Raw genomic sequence first — 6429 nt, 5'->3', positions numbered from 1 at the left:
CAGGACCTCGATCTGGATCGAGCAGGCGCTCTCCACCGATGGGGCTTGGGCAGGCGAGCCAACCGCAGCGGATTCGGCCCTCAGCTCCTCCGGTGGCCAGAAAGGCGTCGCGGAGGCTCGCGGAGCACGGGGACGTCGCTCGCCGCGCTCACCGCACCTCCATTCCCCTTCACCACCTTCCCTCCCTCCCTCTACATGCCCGTCTATATAAGGTACGCCTCCCTCTCCCCTCACCTCTCTCCCCGCACTTCCGGAAGTCGGGGTCTAGGGTTTGGTGCGCCGGTGTGCTAATGGATCTGTTGGGGTTGCTGGTGTGCTGCAGGAGGGCGGCCGGATGTCGGACGCGCCGGCGAGCCCGCCGGGCGGCGGCTTCGGCGGCGTCAGGGAGCAGGATAGGTTCCTGCCCATCGCCAACATCAGCAGCGTCATGAAGAAGGCCATCCTGGCCAACGGCAAGATCGCCAAGGACGCCAAGGAGACCCTGCGGGAGTGCATCTCGGAGTTCATTGCTTCATCGCCAGCGAGTGAGTGCCTCTGTTGACCGCTGCCGCTCTGTTTTGCCTGCCTGAATCAAGTGTGGTCTGGTGCTGACCTGTTGCCATTTTGTCTTGTCTGTATTGTAGGGCGAGTGACAAGTGCCAGAGGGAGAAGTGCAAGACCATCAACATCGATGACCTGCTCTGGGCGATGGCCACGCTAGGCTTTCAGGAGTACATTGAGCCCCTCAAGGTTTATCTGCAGAATTACAGAGAGGTGCATGCCCATTTAGCCATGTGGGATTTTTTTATCTGAACTAATTGGGGATGGATTAGTGCTTTGAGAGTTAGGTAGGTCCATGATAGTTTAATATGTTGCTGTTGTAGCCTGAAAAGCTCTGTTTGGCACTTTTGTTAGTCCTAGTTGCCAAATTTAAACACTCATGTTCAGCTTGGTGACTGATGAGACCCCACACTGCGTGGCATCAATCATCTTATTGTCCTTAGAACAAGTGTTGATTTATCCCTCCAATTACTACTGTCATTGAGATCTTCAATTATTTTCTGTACTGTTTATTCAGATAATTGAATGATTTGAAGCACTAAGAATTGTCTCCGGAGTCCAACTATTAAACTGTTTAAGTAGCTACTGAATCTGCTTGCTTGGTTATGGCAGACATACATGTCTTACAAATTCGTTATTCTTGTTTGAAGCTAAGCTAGGCTAATGTTGTTCCAGCAAAAAACAGGGGAGCCGCTCTTTTTGTTCTTCACTAATAAATTCTTGTTTGAATGCACATGAGGCTGTAGCTGACCCCCTCTCTCACCTCGCCTTATGGATGCAGATCCCTCGAGCGATACACCATCGCCGGTTGGGGAGCAGGATCTGGCGCTGGGGTTCAAGGTCAACACCAAGGGCACTGCTGCTGCACGCCTTCATCAGCGTCAACACCTTCTTCAGTGAGACTGGTGCTGGGAAGCATGTCCCCCGTGCTGTTTTCGTTGATCTTGAGCTCACAGTGATTGATGAGGTGAGGACTGGCACTTCTTCAGTGAGATTGGTGCTGGGAAGCATGTACTACTTGTTGCAGCGTTACCCTTCTAAGTTTACCGGGCTCGATAAGGCATTAAGTGTCTTTAAGATTGCTGTTAGGACAATACTGCAATTCAGGTCATGAGCATATCACTTATTCCTGAGCAGAATGGTAGTATTTTCTTTAAGCAGAGTAGAAAAATGTTCAGTGTTAATTTGTTGTGTATATACGAGTAGCTCAAAACTTGTTGCCAAAAATAGAATAACTCATGTCTTGCTTGAACTAGACAAGGAAGACCTAATCAAGCTGAGTCTGAGTGAGTGGTAAACAATATAGAGCTCGGACGCTAATCAAGCTGATTTAACTAGTAGATGTCTAGATTAAACCTGTCCATTATTAACCCCTGCTCCTTGATGATGTCGAGCTCCACATCCACAATATGTAAATGTGTCAACGTTAATATTGCACTGATCCTTACTGTTTTGTTGGCTTTAGTTAACTTTTTTTCATATAATAAAAACGTGATCTTGTTATACAATTTTGGGTTCTGTCAATTAATAGTTTGGAAAGCCTACAAGCCCTCTTATAGTTAACTAAAAGGTTGTTGAACATTTTTAACAACTGACTGTTGGACATTCCCATGCTGTACATCACTGATTATGTACAACTTGGTACAAAATTGGTCTGATATTAGTTTTATATAACAAAAGTAGGGAGGTTCCTGCTGCTTATTAGTATCAGCTTTGGATTATTACTGTGTTTGGTTCACCAATGTACTGATTATCTTGGTGAGCATTTGTTTAATAACTGGAATACATTGTCTGCTGGGAACTCTATTTACCTTTGCATACTATTACAAATGTCTGTGAGGGTCCTTTGTGCTACTACTATAATTTCATTCATGATTTCTGCACATAGATTTCTCATCCTGCTATAAAATTGCTTGTGCCTGAATCTGTTTGCCGTTGCTAGTCAGAAGTCGATTATTACTGGTGTGTTCAGGATTCTATTTCTATAATCTAAAATATGTGTTAATTCTGATACAGCGTAAAGAGCGATGTGACCCCTCCTGGATGGGGCTTCGGTTGGACCTCTGATTGGGCTCCCCATAGACTTTGACCCAAGGTAAACACGAATTTGCTTTTATTGTTGCTGCACATGTCCCTGTCTTATAGAGAATAGTTTATGAGCAAACCCTGTGGTAACAAAACCATATGTCATGGGAGTGTGACACGTACTGTTTGTGAATGCTTGTGATTGGATTATTGGATATCTGCTGATTATATGTCCTTGTCCATCATTGTCTGGTTGTTCTTGCAAGCATTATTAGTTAGGTTGTGTAGGTGCCAAATTCTGCTTCTAGATTAGTCTATTGTACCTGGGCCCTTCGCGGTGGGGTTTGGACCCTGTGTCTGGGTTATTGTTATTGAACTTTGGGCCTGAGCATGGACTTTTTGGGCCTTCATTTTTGTTGGTGGTTCTGAATTTGTGTACATATAGTTCTACAAAATTGATATGACTGATTGTTTTGTTACTTGGACAATAACTTGCTATTTATGTACCTATAGTTCTAGTTTGTTGCTGCTCAATGCTCACATTCGTTTCTCATCCTTGCTATTTATGTTGGCTGACATAACTTGCCTGTTGCTCTTATGTGACCAGCATCCTCGTGACAGGGTTTGTCGGAACTGCCATCGCTTTAGGGTGCTTCTCCGGCTCCGCCATCATCACCAAGCGCAGGGAGTACCTGTACCTCGGTGGCCTGACCTCTCCTGGCATGTCGATCCTTCAACATGAAACTGTATGCTCGGTTTCTTCTCTTCCTTTTGGTGCGCATGCCATTACTGCATGGTGACCACGTAGGTAAAGCTTGCAAGTCGATGGCAGTTAGAATTGGCGACTAGAAAGAAGCGCACACCTAGGTCGATCTATCTGCTGGTCGCTGCGAGCATTTTTTCTTCTAGTGTGGTCCAGGACAATGGTAGCATGCATACATTTATATTTACTGGAAATGCATGCATTTCTTTAAATGCATGACAAACAAAAGTCGTTGCTGCTGCTAGGATAGGACATAGCAGTAGCTTGCTAGCTAGCTAGTGTATGTTGAATTGTTGATCAACTCGCCTTTGGGCTGGCTGCTAGTACACCTACGTATAGCTACCTAGGTAGGAGTAGCTATGTGGCGCATGTAGTGGATTATTAAAATATTACAATCTCTTGATCAGCAATGAAAAGCATTGAGATGCAGCTTTATACTGGCATGCGAGTGTATGCATGCAGCATGCTTTGTATGTGCACACTTGTGTACATCGGTAGCAACAATATGCAGTGATGGTGCCAACTATATGGATGAAGCTTATAAACCAAGCATGCATGCACAGTAGTGATGGTTTTGCTAGTAAAAATATACCAGCACTTACATAGTATACACTGGGTGCCAACATTTGTGATTCCTGTCAATATGGTCTGACCAACTGTGCTTAATGGTGTTGTGTCCTCTTGCAGCTCAAGAACGCAGGTGACAAGAAGAGGAAGAGGATGTCCTGAACGTTTCTCCTGCACATCGTAGATACCACCATCGCGGCCTTGTAGGAATTAAGCTGGCGATGTGCCACCCTCGTGTATCTGTTTTTGATTGTATGTGGAAGTTGGACGTGCATACGTGTATTTGCTCTTGTGAGTATTTGACTGGGTGATCTTTGGATTTAATCAGTTAATAGAAAGATTTATTGATATTTTTTTGTTCAAATGTGTAAATTGAAATCTGTGAATGAAAAATACTAAATGTTCTACTTGACAAAATAATATTTGGGCTCTAAAAAGGCTGCGGCCCAAACTATAGTGGATCAGAACCTTGTGCATTTCTGAAAAACCAGAAAAATAGGCTTAATGAAATGGTCCTAAAAAAGGCCATGGCCCAAAATAAAAAAGGCCAAATTGTTGGGCCAGGCCCATGTAGCTAGAGAAAATTAATAGAGAAAATATACAGTAAAAAGGCCGAATTGTTGGGCTAGGCCTATGTAGAAAATCGAATTGGACTGGGCTAAATCTTGTGCCACGTCAGATTGCCACGCTGGATGCCTACGTGGCCTGGGGAGGTTGCTAGTGACCAAAACAGAACAATAGGCTTATTTTGGTCATAAACGTTTGCGACCATTCCAGAAGAAAGGTCTCTATAGTCAGTTTACGACGCCCAGCTTTTGACCTTATGTTTTTGGTCACAAAAAGGTCATAAATGGAAATTTGTGACCATTCAGTGACCAATAGTGGTGGTCATAAGTTGACATATTTCTTGTAGTTGTGGTCAATCCATCAATCGAAGTCCTGCCGCCGCCGCTGGTGCCAGGGTCCGTCGATGACGTCCATTACAGGAGTCAATGTCAGAATTTCCTCGTGTTGCTCGGAACGATTGATGGCACATGGCCTACTCCATCGCGCGGTGGAGGCCACTGCTTCTTTGGGAGAAGATGCAGGGCTGGCTGCCTGGATGTGCTCTAATTTAAGGTAACAACTGAATCTTGTCCGATACTAGTTAAATCCGAGCTATGGGTGTGAAGCACTGATATGCCAGTACATTTGATTGTGACCTGTTCTTATTTTGTACCTAAACTTTTTTTAGAAAGGGCCGTACGTCAACTTAATGTGCTAGCAGAACTTATTGTGTTGTCTGTCTATTTTCTTTGCACAACATTCAAGATATTTCCCCGTCATTGATAAAGACGATGAACCGTTATGTACGACTTCGTTGGTTTCAGCATAGCCCTTCCCATAGTGATCCACCGCTTCCATCCTAATTGTGCCACCTACGTGAAATTTTTGTATGCAAGTTCAGTGTGCTATGATGTCCTATATGATTGTCTGTCAACTATATAAGTTTTTACTGAGCATCAGCAATGCATATGGCTGAAAGATGTATTTACGAGCATCGACCGATGGGTCTCTCTCTCTCTCTCACACACACACACACACATGCACACACACGCGCACACGCACAAGTGGGACCCGTTGAATTATTTATTTGCTCGTGACAGCTTTTAATTAGGTTCCACTGTAATCTAACTTTTTTCTTAAGTTATTAATTGAGCTTAGTGACTTCAAAAAGTTGTACAGAAGCCTTGTTTGGGCCTTTCCGGCGTCGCTGAATGTGGGCTGAGTAACCATGTCAGGTTGTACTGTACTACACAGGCCTTTTTTTTCAACATCAGCAATGCAACTGGGCCGACAGTTGTACACAATATCCGGGTCAACTTGTTATTCTCTGCCCCGCTGGGCTGCAAACTTTCCTAGGAGGTATGCATTAGGCTTAACAAGAAAATGGACTTTAAGAAATAATAAATGGGATGTAATTATAATAACTGGACAGTTACTATGCACCAAACACGTAATTAGTTTGAAAAATATATTATTTTTGGAATTTGAAAATTTTAATTTCATTACTTGTTGCGCGCGCAATATTTCTTTGGATTTTAACGTAATACAACTTTATTTTGAAATTATATTTAACCTCACTAGAAATTTCGGATAAATATATTTCGGATCCCATCAAAATGTGGGAATTTTTTTTGAATTCTGTTTTGAGCGGTTGTTTGAAATTATTAATCGTTGTCCTAGCTAGAAGTTTGGTTGTACTTTTAACAAACTGTAAATGGGTTGTAGTAAATTCCATTAGAATTAAAAAATGGGCTGTACATTCTTACAAATCGCAAATGGGCTATATGTTCTCTGCCAAATCCGAGCTGTGGGCCTACTAAGTTGACGCATACCAAGGGCTTTGTCAACTTAGTCAATATAAACGATTCTAGCTACAGTGATCATACGATGTCCATCCAACGGCCGTAGTGCTTCTTTAACCTCTGGTCTTCTTGCTCCAGCCACCCAAAACAGCGCCGGTCGTGTCGCGTGCTCTTGCCTCCCTTGGC

General features: G+C 43.6%; 1 pseudogene; it reads left to right on the top strand.

Annotated features, from left to right (window-relative positions):
• Positions 1 to 334: 334 nt before the first annotated feature.
• On the top strand, positions 335 to 831 carry LOC125523682 (annotated as a pseudogene).
• Positions 832 to 6429: the final 5598 nt, after the last annotated feature.

Source organism: Triticum urartu, chromosome 7 (genome assembly GCF_003073215.2).
Source record: "Triticum urartu cultivar G1812 chromosome 7, Tu2.1, whole genome shotgun sequence".
Classification (NCBI taxonomy): Eukaryota; Viridiplantae; Streptophyta; class Magnoliopsida; order Poales; family Poaceae; genus Triticum; species Triticum urartu.
The sequence above is the reverse complement of the archived record's forward strand: the minus strand, read 5'-3'. Positions and strand labels throughout refer to the sequence as shown.